This window comes from Anomaloglossus baeobatrachus, chromosome 2 (assembly GCF_048569485.1).
Source record: "Anomaloglossus baeobatrachus isolate aAnoBae1 chromosome 2, aAnoBae1.hap1, whole genome shotgun sequence".
NCBI lineage: Eukaryota > Metazoa > Chordata > Amphibia > Anura > Aromobatidae > Anomaloglossus > Anomaloglossus baeobatrachus.
Window position 1 is genome coordinate 342,893,442 of NC_134354.1, and position 15,932 is coordinate 342,909,373.

The 15,932-nt window shown below is 41.7% G+C and overlaps 4 non-coding genes across 4 annotated transcripts; all 4 read left to right on the plus strand.

Annotated features, from left to right (window-relative positions):
* The first annotated feature begins 321 nt into the window (after positions 1-321).
* On the plus strand, positions 322-394 carry TRNAV-CAC (transfer RNA valine (anticodon CAC)). Its single transcript has one exon. It is a non-coding gene; the product is annotated as a tRNA-Val (tRNA).
* Positions 395-3,006: 2,612 nt separating this feature from the next.
* Positions 3,007-3,079, plus strand: TRNAV-CAC (transfer RNA valine (anticodon CAC)). The gene has a single exon. It is a non-coding gene; the product is annotated as a tRNA-Val (tRNA).
* A 1,012-nt stretch (positions 3,080-4,091) lies between these two features.
* On the plus strand, positions 4,092-4,164 carry TRNAV-CAC (transfer RNA valine (anticodon CAC)). Its single transcript has one exon. It is a non-coding gene; the product is annotated as a tRNA-Val (tRNA).
* Positions 4,165-4,579: 415 nt separating this feature from the next.
* Positions 4,580-4,652, plus strand: TRNAV-AAC (transfer RNA valine (anticodon AAC)). The gene has a single exon. It is a non-coding gene; the product is annotated as a tRNA-Val (tRNA).
* The last annotated feature ends 11,280 nt before the right edge of the window (positions 4,653-15,932 follow it).

Genomic DNA, 15,932 nt, shown 5'->3' on the forward strand with positions numbered 1-15,932 from the left:
CATTACCAAAAACACTTTTCTTCAGCAATAAAAAGGCCCCATCAGTTACAATTCTGCTCTGCTTGCCAATACACAGTAACTTTCCAGAAGGTTTCATAGTGTAGTAGTAATCACGTCTGCTTAACACTGGTTCAATCCCCAGTAAAAGCAATCTGTTCTTGGTGTTGAAATAATACCCTATCAAACTACAATATATGAAGTTCTTGGCTTTGTTGCCGAATGATTGGATGTTTTGGCTTCCATCAGCAACAGAACTAATAATTTTTTTCCCCTGGCGGTCAAAACTCGTTTTCAATTGCCATTGCTTTGCAGGATTTCACAGGTTTCATAGTGTAGTGGTCATCACGTCTGCTTCACACGCAGAAGGTCCTGGGTTCAATCCCCAGTGAAACCAATCCGTTTTCGCTGTTGAAGTAATTTGCTATCAACAGGTTTTCACAGGTTTCATAGTGTAGTGGTCATCACGTCTGCTTAACACGCAGAAGGTCCTGCGTTTAATCCCCAGTAAAAACCAGTCTGTTCTTGGTGTTGAAATAATACCCTATCCAACTGCAATACATGAAGTTCTTGGCTTTGTTGCCGAATGACGGGATGTTTTAGCTTCCATAACCAACAGAACTACGAATTTTTTTTTTTTCCTGGCAGTCAAATTTCGTCTCTAATTGCCATTACTTTGCAGGAATCACAGGTTTTAAAGTGTGGTGGTCATCAAGTCTGCTTCATATGCAGAACGTTCTGGGTTCAATACCCAATGAAACCAATCTGTTTTCGGTGTTGAAGTAATTTCCTATCAACCTGTAAAGTATGAAATTCTTGGTTTCGTTGCCAAATGACAATACATTTTGGCTTCTATCACAAGGAGAACTACGATTTTGGGTTTCTTTTTTATTGAACATTTTAGCAGAAAACATAATCCCATATTATAACAATCCTGTTTGTTTCAAAATTTATAGTTCCCATAAATACAAAAGCAAACGATTAAACTGTGTAGAAAAAAGTAACACATTCAATGTAATCTTCAATTTAAGCAATATCCCTTTGTAGGAATAAAACTGGTAAAATATGTAATAAAAATTGTAAATGTTTCATTACCAAAAACACTTTTCTTCAGCAATAAAAAGGCCCTATCAGTTACAATTCTGCTCTGCTTGCCAATACACAGTAACTTTCCAGAAGGTTTCATAGTGTAGTAGTCATCACGTCTGCTTAACACTGGTTCAATCCCCAGTAAAAGCAATCTGTTCTTGGTGTTGAAATAATACCCTATCAAACTACTATATATGAAGTTCTTGGCTTTGTTGCCGAATGATGGGATGTTTTGGCTTCCATCACCAACAGAACTAATAATTTTTTTCCCCTGGCTGTCAAAACTCATTTTCAATTGCCATTGCTTTACAGGATTTCACAGGTTTCATAGTGTAGTGGTCATCACGTCTGCTTCACGCGCAGAAAGTCCTGGGTTCAATCCCCAGTGAAACCAATCCGTTTTTGCTGTTGAAGTAATTTGCTATCAACAGGATTTCACAGGTTTCATAGTGTAGTGGTCATCACGTCTGCTTAACACGCAGAAGGTCCTGGGTTTAATCCCCAGTAAAACCAGTCTGTTTTCGCTGTTGAAGTAATTTGCTATCAACCTGTAATATATAAAATTCTTGGTTTCGTTGCCAAATGACAATACATTTTGGCTTCCATCACAAAGAGAACTACTATTTTGGGTTTCTTTTTTATTGTCCATTTTAGCAGAAAACATAATCCCATATTATAAAAATCCTGTTTGTTTAAAAATATATAGTTCCCATAAATACAAAAGCAAACAACTAAACTGTGTAGAAAAAAGTAACACATTCAATGTAAACTTCAATTTAAGCAATATCCCTTTGTAGGAATAAAACTGGTAAAATATGTAATAAAAATTGTAAATGTTTCATTACCAAAAATACTTTCCTTCAGCAATAAAAAGGCCCTGTCAGTCACAATTCTGCTCTGCTAGCCAATACACAGTAACTTTTCATCAGTATTCATAGTGTAGTGGTCATCATGTCTGCTTAACACGTAGAAGGTCATCACGTCTACTTAACACGCAGAAGGTCCTGGGTTTAATCCCCAGTAAAACAAGTCTGTTCTTGGTGTTGAAATAATACCCTATCCAACTGCAATACATGAAGTTCTTGGCTTTGTTGCCGAATGACGGGATGTTTTAGCTTCCATAACCAACAGAACTACGAATTTTTTTTTTTTCCTGGCAGTCAAATTTCGTCTCTAATTGCCATTACTTTGCAGGAATCACCGGTTTTAAAGTGTGGTGGTCATCAAGTCTGCTTCATATGCAGAACGTTCTGGGTTCAATACCCAGTGAAACCAATCTGTTTTCGGTGTTGAAGTAATTTCCTATTAACCTGTAAAGTATGAAATTCTTGGTTTCGTTGCCAAATGACAATACATTTTGGCTTCTATCACAAGGAGAACTACGATTTTGGGTTTCTTTTTTATTGAACAATTTAGCAGAAAACATAATCCCAGATTATAACAATCCTGTTTGTTTCAAAATTTATAGTTCCCATAAATACAAAAGCAAACGATTAAACTGTGTAGAAAAAAGTAACACATTCAATGTAAACTTCAATTTAAGCAATATCCCTTTGTAGGAATAAAAGTGGTAAAATATGTAATAAAAATTGTAAATGTTTCATTACCAAAAACACTTTTCTTCAGCAATAAAAAAGCCCCATCCGTTACAATTCTGCTCTGCTTGCCAACACAGTAACTTTCCAGAAGGTTTCATAGTGTAGTAGTCATCACGTCTGCTTAACACTGGTTCAATCCCCAGTAAAAGCAATCTGTTCTTGGTGTTGAAATAATACCCTATCAAACTACAATATATGAAGTTCTTGGCTTTGTTGCCGAATGATGGGATGTTTTGGCTTCCATCACCAACAGAACTAATAATTTTTTTCCCCTGGCGGTCAAAACTCGTTTTCAATTGCCATTGCTTTGCAGGCTTTCACAGGTTTCATAGTGTAGTGGTCATCACGTCTGCTTCACACGCAGAAGGTCCTGGGTTCAATCCCCAGTGAAACCAATCTGTTTTCGCTGTTGAAGTTATTTGCTATCATCAGGATTTCACAGGTTTCATAGTGTAGTGGTCATCACGTCTGCTTAACAGGCAGAAGGTCCTGGGTTTAATCCCCAGTAAAACCAGTCTGTTCTTGGTGTTGAAATAATACCCTATCCAACTGCAATACATGAAGTTCTTGGCTTTGTTGCCGAATGACGGGATGTTTTAGCTTCCATAACCAACAGAACTACGAATTTTTTTTTTTTCCTGGCAGTCAAATTTCATCTCTAATTGCCATTAGTTTGCAGGAATCACAGGTTTTAAAGTGTGGTGGTCATCAAGTCTGCTTCATATGCAGAACGTTCTGGGTTCAATACCCAGTGAAACCAATCTGTTTTCGGTGTTGAAGTAATTTCCTATTAACCTGTAAAGTATGAAATTCTTGGTTTCGTTGCCAAATGACAATACATTTTGGCTTCTATCACAAGGAGAACTACGATTTTGGGTTTCTTTTTTATTGAACATTTTAGCAGAAAACATAATCCCATATTATAACAATCCTGTTTGTTTCAAAATTTATAGTTCCCATAAATACAAAAGCAAACGTTTAAACTGTGCAGAAAAAAGTAACACATTCAATGTAAACTTCAATTTAAGCAATATCCCTTTGTAGGAATAAAACTGGTAAAATATGTAATAAAAATTGTAAATGTTTCATTACCAAAAACACTTTTCTTCAGCAATAAAAAGGCCCCATCAGTTACAATTCTGCTCTGCTTGCCAATACACAGTAACTTTACAGAAGCTTTCATAGTGTAGTAGTCATCACGTCTGCTTAACACTGGTTCAATCCCCAGTAAAAGCAATCTGTTATTGGTGTTGAAATAATACCCTATCAAACTACAATATAAGAAGTTCTTGGCTTTGTTGCCGAATGATTGGATGTTTTGGCTTCCATCACCAACAGAACTAATAATTTTTTTCCCCTGGCTCTCAAAACTCGTTTTCAATTGCCATTGCTTTGCAGGATTTCACAGGTTTCATAGTGTAGTGGTCATCACGTCTGCTTCACACGCAGAAGGTCCTGGGTTCAATCCCCAGTGAAACCAATCTGTTTTCGCTGTTGAAGTAATTTGCTATCAACCTGTAATATATAAAATTCTTGGTTTCGTTGCCAAATGACAATACATTTTGGCTTCCATCACAAAGAGAACTACTATTTTGGGTTTCTTTTTTATTGTCCATTTTAGCAGAAAACATAATCCCATATTATAAAAATCCTGTTTGTTTAAAAATATATAGTTCCCATAAATACAAAAGCAAACGACTAAACTGTGTAGAAAAAAGTAACACATTCAATGTAAACTTCAATTTAAGCAATATCCCTTTGTAGGAATAAAACTGGTAAAATATGTAATAAAAATTGTAAATGTTTCATTACCAAAAATACTTTCCTTCAGCAATAAAAAGGCCCCGTCAGTCACAATTCTGCTCTGCTAGCCAATACACAGTAACTTTTCATCAGGTTTCATAGTGTAGTGGTCATCACGTCTGCTTAACACGCAGAAGGTCCTGGGTTCAATCCCCAGTGAAACCAATCTCTTCTTGGTGTTGAAATAATTCCCTATCCAACTACAATATATGAATTTCTTGGCTTTGTTGCCGAATAACAGGATGTTTTGTCTTCCATCACCAACAGAACTTTGAATTTTTTTTTTTTTTCCTGGCGGTCAAAACTCGTCTCCAATTGCCATTGCTTTGCAGGTTTTCACAGGTTTCATAGTGTAGTGGTTATCACGTCTGCTTAACACGCAGAAGGTCCTGGGTTCGATCCCCAGTGAAAACAGTCTCTTCTTGGTGTTGAAATAATACCCTATCCAACTGCAATACATGAAGTTCTTGGCTTTGTTGCCGAATGACGGGATGTTTTAGCTTCCATAACCAATGGAGCTACGAACTTTTTTTTTTCCTGGCAGTCAAATTTCGTCTCTAATTGCCATTACTTTGCAGGAATCACAGTTTTTAAAGTGTGGTGGTCATCAAGTCTGCTTCATATGCAGAACGTTCTGGGTTCAATACCCAGTGAAACCAATCTGTTTTCGGTGTTGAAGTAATTTCCTATCAACCTGTAAAGTATGAAATTCTTGGTTTCGTTGCCAAATGACAATACATTTTGGCTTCTATCAGAAGGAGAACTACGATTTTGGGTTTCTTTTTTATTGAACATTTTAGCAAAAAACATAATCCCATATTATAACAATCCTGTTTGTTTCAAAATTTATAGTTCCCATAAATACAAAAGCAAACGATTAAACTGTGTAGAAAAAAGTAACACATTCAATGTAAACTTCAATTTAAGCAATATCCCTTTGTAGGAATAAAACTGGTAAAATATGTAATAAAAATTGTAAATGTTTCATTACCAAAAATACTTTCCTTCAGCAATAAAAAGGCCCCGTCAGTCACAATTCTGCTCTGCTAGCCAATACACAGTAACTTTTCATTAAGATTCATAGTGAAGTGGTCATCACGTCTGCTTAACACGCAGAAGGTCCTGGGTTCAATCCCCAGTAAAACCAGTCTCTTCTTGGTGTTGAAATAATACCCTATCCAACTGCAATACATGAAGTTCTTGGCTTTGTTGCCGAATGACGGGATGTTTTAGCTTCCATAACCAACAGAACTACGAATTTTTTTTTTTTCCTGGCAGTCAAATTTCGTCTCTAATTGCCATTACTTTTCAGGAATCACAGGTTTTAAAGTGTGGTGGTCATCAAGTCTGCTTCATATGCAGAGCGTTCTGGGTTCAATACCCAGTGAAACCAATCTGTTTTCGGTGTTGAAGTAATTTCCTCTCAACCTGTAAAGTATGAAATTCTTGGTTTCGTTGCCAAATGACAATACATTTTGGCTTCTATCACAAGGAGAACTACGATTTTGCGTTTCTTTTTTATTGAACATTTTAGCAGAAAACATAATCCCATATTATAAAAATCCTGTTTGTTTCAAAATTTATAGTTCCCATAAATACAAAAGCAAACGATTAAACTGTGTAGAAAAAAGTAACACATTCAGTGTAAACTTCAATTTAAGCAATATCCCTTTGTAGGAATAAAACTGGTAAAATATGTAATAAAAATTGTAAATGTTTCATTACCAAAAACACTTTTCTTCAGCAATAAAAAGGCCCCATCAGTTACAATTCTGCTCTGCTTGCCAATACACAGTAACTTTCCAGAAGGTTTCATAGTGTAGTACAAGTAAAATATATCTTTGTACCGTGTTAGCCAGTCATTGTCATAGTGTAGTAGTCATCACATCTGCTTAACACTAGAGTTGAGCGCGGTTCGTGGTTCGTGGTTCTCCAGTTCGCGGCTCGAGTGATTTTGGGGCATGTTCTAGATCGAACTAGAACTCGAGCTTTTTGCAAAAGCTCGATAGTTCTAGAAACGTTCGAGAACGGTTCTAGCAGCCAAAAAACAGCTAAATCCTAGCTTGGTTTCTGCTGTAATAGTGTAAGTCACTCTGTGAATCAAACTATTATCACATTTCAGTGTATAGTGTGCGTGAACAGCGCCTTCAGATCACTGCTGTTTCTATAATGGCGATCGCCATTTTTTTTTTTTTTTTCTTGTCTTCCTTCCCTAAGCGCGCGCGTCTTGTGGGGCGGGCCAGCATGTCAGCCAATCACAGACACACACACACCTAAGTGGACTTTGAGCCAGAGAAGCAACGGCATGTGTGATAGGATCTGCATGTCACATGTCCCTGCATTATAAAACCGGACATTTTCTTCACGAACGCCATTATCTGCCTTCTGCGTCTTTGGTGTCAGACATCAGTGTCGCAGCTCCGTCCTCCTGAGTCCTATAGCCGATACAGCTGTATGCGCTGCATACACAGCGTTAGACAGCTTAGGGAGAGCACATTCTAGCAGTCCTTTTAAGGGCTCAAAGCGGCAGGGTCAGAGAGCCATAAGTGACAGGTCCTGCAAACAGCAACAGCGTCTGTGTAGCCCAGGTCAGGGATTTCCTCCCTGCATTTCACCATTAGGAGGGAATAGAAAGGCAGGCTTCCATTCCTCTACCCAGAGCACCACAATCCTGCCACTGTACCCTCTTGTCCTCTGCACACTCCAACTCATTCTAAGTAAGCCATTATACTAGCAAACACTCAGTGTACCTAGTGGCATCCTAAACGTGGCTATTGGACTTTGCTATAGTCCCACTAGTGCAAAGACATTAGCAGAGCACATCTGCCTGCATTGCACACTCCAAGTTTTTTAAACTAAGCAATTTTACTAGCAAACACTCAGTGTACCTAGTGGCATCCTATACGTGGCTATTGGACTTTGCTATAGTCCCACTAGTGCAAAGACATTTGCAGAGCACGTCTGCCTGCATTGCACACTACAACTTTTTTAAACTAAGCAATTTTACTAGCAAACACTCAGTGTACCTAGTGGCATCCTATACGTGGCTATTGGACTTTGCTATAGTCCCACTAGTGCAAAGACATTTGCAGAGCACGTCTGCCTGCATTGCACACTACAACTTTTTTAAACTAAGCAATTTTACTAGCAAACACTCAGTGTACCTAGTGGCATCCTATACGTGGCTATTGGACTTTGCTATAGTCCCACTAGTGCAAAGACATTTGCAGAGCACGTCTGCCTGCATTGCACACTACAACTTTTTTAAACTAAGCAATTTTACTAGCAAACACTCAGTGTACCTAGTGGCATCCTATACGTGGCTATTGGACTTTGCTATAGTCCCACTAGTGCAAAGACATTTGCAGAGCACGTCTGCCTGCATTGCACACTACAACTTTTTTAAACTAAGCAATTTTACTAGCAAACACTCAGTGTACCTAGTGGCATCCTATACGTGGCTATTGGACTTTGCTATAGTCCCACTAGTGCCAAGACATTTGCAGAGCGCATCTGCCTGTGTTGCACACTCCAACTAATTATAACGAAGCCATTATACTAGCAAACACTCAGTGTACCTAGTGGCATCCTATACGTGGCTATTGGACTTTGCTATAGTCCCACTAGTGCAAAGACATTAGCAGAGCACATCTGCCTGCATTGCACACTCCAAGTTTTTTAAACTAAGCAATTTTACTAGCAAACACTCAGTGTACCTAGTGGCATCCTATACGTGGCTATTGGACTTTGCTATAGTCCCACTAGTGCAAAGACATTTGCAGAGCACGTCTGCCTGCATTGCACACTACAACTTTTTTAAACTAAGCAATTTTACTAGCAAACACTCAGTGTACCTAGTGGCATCCTATACGTGGCTATTGGACTTTGCTATAGTCCCACTAGTGCAAAGACATTTGCAGAGCACGTCTGCCTGCATTGCACACTACAACTTTTTTAAACTAATCAATTTTACTAGCAAACACTCAGTGTACCTAGTTGTATCCTAAACGTGGCTATTGTACTTTTGTCAATTCACAGTATTGGAACGTTATTTGCAGGACGTCTGCCTGCATTGCACACTCAAACTTTTTTAAACTCAGCCATTATACTAGCAAACACTCACTGTACCTAGTTGTATCCTAAACGTGGCTATTGTACTTTTGTCAATTCACAGTATTGGAACGTTATTAGCAGCACGTCTGCCTGCATTGCACACTCAAACTTTTTTAAACTCAGCCATTATACTAGCAAACACTCACTGTACCTAGTTGTATCCTAAACGTGGCTATTGTACTTTTGTCAATTCACAGTATTGGAACGTTATTTGCAGGACATCTGCCTGCCTTGCACACTCAAACTTTTTTAAACTCAGCCATTATACTAGCAAACACTCACTGTACCTAGTTGTATCCTAAACGTGGCTATTGTACTTTTGTCAATTCACAGTATTGGAACGTTATTTGCAGCACGTCTGCCTGCATTGCACACTCAAACTTTTTTAAACTCAGCCATTATACTAGCAAACACTCACTGTACCTAGTTGTATCCTAAACGTGGCTATTGTACTTTTGTCAATTCACAGTATTGGAACGTTATTTGCAGCACGTCTGCCTGCATTGCACACTCAAACTTTTTTAAACTCAGCCATTATACTAGCAAACACTCACTGTACCTAGTTGTATCGTAAACGTGGCTATTGTACTTTTGTCAATTCACAGTATTGGAACGTTATTTGCAGGACATCTGCCTGCCTTGCACACTCAAACTTTTTTAAACTCAGCCATTATACTAGCAAACACTCACTGTACCTAGTTGTATCCTAAACGTGGCTATTGTACTTTTGTCAATTCACAGTATTGGAACGTTATTTGCAGGACGTCTGCCTGCATTGCACACTCAAACTTTTTTAAACTCAGCCATTATACTAGCAAACACTCACTGTACCTAGTTGTATCCTAAACGTGGCTATTGTACTTTTGTCAATTCACAGTATTGGAACGTTATTTGCAGCACGTCTGCCTGCATTGCACACTCAAACTTTTTTAAACTCAGCCATTATACTAGCAAACACTCACTGTACCTAGTTGTATCCTAAACGTGGCTATTGTACTTTTGTCAATTCACAGTATTGGAACGTTATTTGCAGCACGTCTGCCTGCATTGCACACTCAAACTTTTTTAAACTCAGCCATTATACTAGCAAACACTCACTGTACCTAGTTGTATCGTAAACGTGGCTATTGTACTTTTGTCAATTCACAGTATTGGAACGTTATTTGCAGGACATCTGCCTGCCTTGCACACTCAAACTTTTTTAAACTCAGCCATTATACTAGCAAACACTCACTGTACCTAGTTGTATCCTAAACGTGGCTATTGTACTTTTGTCAATTCACAGTATTGGAACGTTATTTGCAGGACGTCTGCCTGCATTGCACACTCAAACTTTTTTAAACTCAGCCATTATACTAGCAAACACTCACTGTACCTAGTTGTATCCTAAACGTGGCTATTGTACTTTTGTCAATTCACAGTATTGGAACGTTATTTGCAGCACGTCTGCCTGCATTGCACACTCAAACTTTTTTAAACTCAGCCATTATACTAGCAAACACTCACTGTACCTAGTTGTATCCTAAACGTGGCTATTGTACTTTTGTCAATTCACAGTATTGGAACGTTATTTGCAGGACGTCTGCCTGCATTGCACACTCAAACTTTTTTAAACTCAGCCATTATACTAGCAAACACTCACTGTACCTAGTTGTATCCTAAACGTGGCTATTGTACTTTTGTCAATTCACAGTATTGGAACGTTATTTGCAGCACGTCTGCCTGCATTGCACACTCAAACTTTTTTAAACTCAGCCATTATACTAGCAAACACTCACTGTACCTAGTTGTATCCTAAACGTGGCTATTGTACTTTTGTCAATTCACAGTATTGGAACGTTATTTGCAGCACGTCTGCCTGCATTGCACACTCAAACTTTTTTAAACTCAGCCATTATACTAGCAAACACTCACTGTACCTAGTTGTATCCTAAACGTGGCTATTGTACTTTTGTCAATTCACAGTATTGGAACGTTATTTGCAGGACATCTGCCTGCATTGCACACTCAAACTTTTTTAAACTCAGCCATTATACTAGCAAACACTCACTGTACCTAGTTGTATCCTAAACGTGGCTATTGTACTTTTGTCAATTCACACTACTGCAAATCTATGTGCAGCACCTCTGCATGACAACCTTGTGCTCTGTTTTTAATAAGCTATAATGATAGCACAAAATACTGCCATTTTGTGGCATCATAGAACTGGCTGTTGTATTCCATTAGTGCCCCACTGGTGACAAGCTATTTCTAGCACCTCTACATCACACCCTCATGCACATTTTGCTACGCTAATGTTATAGCAAACTCATGGAATTCATTGCTGCATTTCATAATTCGGAGGGATAGAAAGTCAGGCTTCCTTTAGCTTTTCCTTCTGTTCATAGACAGCATCTCCAAGACAAATTTCCCCTCCACGTCTAAGTGTGGAGAGGCAGCTAGTGCGCATGCGTGTGCCGATGTACCCCAGCTGCAGCATAATTACAGTGTTTCGCCTAGTGAGTATGCTCAGCCTGACTGTGCCATTCCTGACGCTAAGTTTTCATTTCGGGATACAGCGCATGCTCCCACACTAAGTGTGAAAAGCCTCTTTGCACAGGTGCTTGCATTCCGTGCCGGGTATAAGTCCTGTTTTGGGCATAGACACCATGCTAAAGCTGATAGTCTTTTTTCAGAGACTGTATTTCATGCTACTGAGCATGCTCAGGCACTTCCTGCATCAGAGACTAGGTCCGGTAATGAACTCTTTGGCCCTGGCCCTGATGTGGGGGTCCCATATAGACCACAGGGCATCAGGTGTCCTCCCAAATGGCTTGCAGAGGCCCACACCTATGACTTGTCACCGCATTATTGATGCTCAGACGATGACTGGTGAGGTGTTTGGGTCATGGCAGCCATGAGGTCATCATTGAAGTTGCGTTTCCAAATAGGACGCTAGTTATGCCACTCATGACGTGTCACTCTACTTTTGTCTCCAGGAGGTGCATTGTGGTTCACTCTGGTTTGGGGCGGACCCAGGTTATAAAAGGGGCTGGAGCCAACAAGGAGGTGCGCAGTCTTCTATTATGCTCCGAAAGAGCACACCTCCATGTGTTGAACCCATTGCGGCTTTAGGCCAGAGGTAGGCAGGGATCGGGTGGTGGATGCAGGCCACCACCACAGTTGGTAACGCAGAACGGTTAAGACCAGCTCCTGTCCTAACAGTCCTGCTTGTGCAGCCCAGTGGCATTAACAGGCCTGCTGCTGCTGATGCGCCTGCTGTCCACAGGTGTGGCCCCTACGCACACGGTCAGCGTACTCAATGGCCCCTGTGTTGTTAACAGGGAGTTCCTGGGCTGGGTGGGCATGTGGACCCTGTGACGCTAACAGGGCTCACAGTCTCCAGATCCGAATGGCGTCTAACTTGGTTCAGGCTACTATTAGTTTCATAGCCACACAGCTCTGTATCCTCCACCAAACCTTCAAGTTGCCAACCTCTCCTTTTCCAACTGGGAGCACGGTGGACACTGACTGCTGATGGGGATATATACCTTTCTCTTTCTTTTCTTATTAATTTTCGTTATATAGCGGTCACAGATTATATACCACTTTATCCAAATCTGCCAGTCCCACTGTAACAGATGTTGTTTCTTCAGCAAATGTTACAGTTGCTTAACCACCAAATCCACGGACCAAAACTTTTTTCCCCTTTCCAACACACCTGTTCCCCTTTCCAACAGCATCTGTCCTTTTTCAACTCATTTTGGGATATGACCAAAAGTGCAACTGTGCAGGGACACCGTACTCAACGCCATCTCAGCACAGCAGCCATCCCTCGGTCCCTCCGATGTGGACAAGTAAAAGACCATTTCCTCCTATCCATGACAAAGCGTTGAGATTCACTCTGTGCAGCACTGGTGTTTAGTGGACAAGTAGATCTAAGATTGCGTACCACATTCTGCAGATACTCCTGTATACGTGCGTCTATTTCTATGGCAGGAATTAGTTCGCCAAATTTTGTCTTGTACCGGGGATCTAACAGTGTGGCAACCCAGTATTCAGGATTAGTTCAAATTCATACAATCCGAGGGTCATGTAGGTAGTGCAGCAAGAAGGCGCTCATGTGTCTTGTGCATCCAGGAGGACCAAGTCCTTGGTGTGTTGGTGGCAGAGAGGTGAGAATCGTGCATCCTTCCTCTGCCCTCTCCCCCCAACCTCGCACAACCGAAATGTGAGCAAGCTCTCACTCATCTGCTGAGTCTTCCATGCCCATCGCCAGTTCGTCCTCCATTTCTTCATGGGCTCCTGCACTTTCATCAACACTTTTTGCTGATACTATGCGCCCTTGTTAATCCCTCTCCCTCACCATGACTGCCGCATAGGTGCCGCTGACCATCTGGACCTCGTAGATCTTGTTATCCCTTCCGCATATGACTCCTCCTGTACTTCCTCCCCTTCCTCTTGTCCCAACACCTGACTCCGAATAATAATTACAGTGTGCTCCATCATGTAGATGACCAGAATTGTCACGCTGAGAATGACATTGCCAGTGCTAAACATCTTCGTCGACATTTCAAAACTGTGTAGCAGGGTGCATAGGTCCTTGATCTGACACCACTCCAGCAGCGTGATCTGCACCACCTCTGGATCAAGTTATCCCAGGCTATATGTCTTACCGTATTTCAGCAGGGCTCTGCGGTGCTGCCACACACGCTGCAACATGTGCAGATTCCAATTCCTGCGTGTCGAAACATCGCATTTACGGCGTTTAACTGCCAGACCCTAAGACTTCCGGAGTGATGAAAGTTGTTGAGCTGCTGTGTGCGCACGATGGAAGTGAGCACATAGCGAGCGTGCCCACTGCACAAGGCCATGTAGGCCGTGATGGTGTTTTAAAAATTGCTGGCGAATTCGGTTCAACACGTGAGCCCTAAAAGGCACGTGTGTCACATTGCCCTGAGGATGGCCCGCAGCCAGGTTTGCATCATTGCCGCACACGGCTGTTAAGTCACCAACGGAGTCCGCTCCGTCAATTTGTACTCCGGTCGCCAGGTGACAACGTGTTCCTTTCATGAATAGTGCTGATGATGGGAGAGTAGTCGATGCCAGCGGCGCAGGTGGACGCAGGTTATGCTCACCCACTGGGCTGCATTACCTTGACAGATGCAGAATCTCTGGCTGAATGTAGCTGGTGGGTATCTCACAGATGAAATACCATCATTCAGCTACAACCAATGGGAAGACACCACACCCTTTTTTATGCCCATCCTGTCTGCAGACCACTGCCAGACATAGCTATGAACCTCTGGTTAATTTTACCCCCAGTTCAGTTTTATGATTTTGTGTGCTTGTTACCTGACTACTTTTCCTGCTTGCTGTTTATGTACCTTGTTGGCCGATACGCATTTCACCTCTGCTTGTTTTCTGATTCTTTCCTGGCCGTCCCATTCTGTTCCTGTTCCTCAATTAATGTTTTGACCCTGCCTGACTACTATTCTCTGTAATAGCGGTGTGACTCACATTTCCCATACATTTCAAAGTAAAACTTTGACCGCCTGATGGCATTGAGCTCTGCTGCCAGCATAGTAAGGAGGTGTGTGGTAGTCCTTGTGCGCAGTTGCAAGGAAGGGTGGCCTGACCACACAGGGTTTGCGCCAAGGTAGAGGACCCACACGAGGTTGAAGAGGCAGAAGCAGTGTATTAACTTCTACATACAGAACAAGGATTGAAACAACTCGTGGGGACGGCAAGACTTGTACAGCAGACCCTTCTCCATCTCTCACCATAGTTTGCCAGTGCCCAGTCAGTGACATGTAATGACCCTGTCTATGCTTACTGGTCCAAGTATCTGTGTTGAAATGCACCCTGTCGCACACAGATTTTCTCAAGGAAGTGGTGATGTTGTGTGCGACATGCTGGTGTAGCGCGGGCATGCTTTTCTTGGAGAAGCAGTGGTGATTGGGCATCTGGTACTGGGGCACAGCGACAGACATAAGGTCTGTAAAATCCTGTGTGTCCACTACGCGTAAAGGCAGCATTTCGGTAGCCAACAGCTTACAGAGGGATAGAGTCAACCACTTAGCTTTGTCATGGGTCGCAGTAAGTGGCCTTTTATTTGACCACATCTGAGGGACAGAGATCTGGCTGCTGTCTGTAGACGGTGTTGAGTAGGGTGTCCCTGGAAAAATGCAGGTTTGTGAGAAAAGTGCAGGCGGAGACATGATGTTGCCTTCATCTTGCCTTCAGATCTGTTCATCTTGTATCATTTTTAAAAAACACAGCAAGCAAGGGTTACTCCAAGCGGAGTCTACCTTTTTTCCCCAAATTGGGCACACAGACACCCCATCAGTGGCAGGACTTGTGCCCTAGTTGCAAACAGGATGTTTTGATTTGCATCAAGCACATTCCAAATCCACAAGCATTTACTCTCCCCAGGATGACACAGGGGTAGTAAATTCCTTCTGGATCCATGACTTGTTCATTTTGATGAACGTCAGTCTGTCCACATTGTCACTGGACAGACGCGTGCGCTTATCTGTCAGCACACACCCAGCAGCACTGAAGACACGTTCAGAGACAACGCTGGCAGCTGGACACGACAAAATCTTCAAGGCGTAACTGGAGAGCTCTTGACATTTTTCTAGATTTGAAGCACAAAAGGAGCAAGGCTCCATTTGCAAAGTCATTGCATCGATGTTCATTTGGAGATACTCCTGTATCATCCTCTCCATCCGTTGACTATGTGACACACTTGATGTCTCTGGTGGCCTTGCAAAGGAGGGTCTAAAAAAATTATGAAAAGATTCCATAAAATTGCTGTTACCAGCACCAGATACGGTCCTACTGGTACGGGTAGACTGTTGAAGATGACGAGGCCGTCCCATGTTTGTCAAGTTACAACTGGGAGAATCACTCCCTTCACCTGCACGGTTGTTTGGTGGAAAAGCCGAGCTAAGATCGAGTAACAGCTTCTGCTGATACTCCTGCATACGTGCGTCCCTTTCTATGGGTGGAATTATGTCACAAAATTTGGACTTGTCCCGGGGATCTAATAGTGTGCCAAGCCAGTAGTCATCATCACTTCTAATTTTGACAATACGAGGGTCATGTTGGATGTAGTGCAACAAGAAGGCACTCATGTGTCTTGCGCAGCCATGCGGACCAAGTCCACGCTGTGTTTGTGGCATAGAGGTGCTAACCGTTCTTTCTTCCTCTGTCATCTCCCCCCAACCTCTTTCAACTTAAATTTGACCAAGGTCCCCCTCATCAGCTGAGTCTTCCATGTCCATGGACAGTTCGTCCTCCATATCTTCATGTCCTCCTGCACCTTCCTCAACATCTCGCCTGCTACCA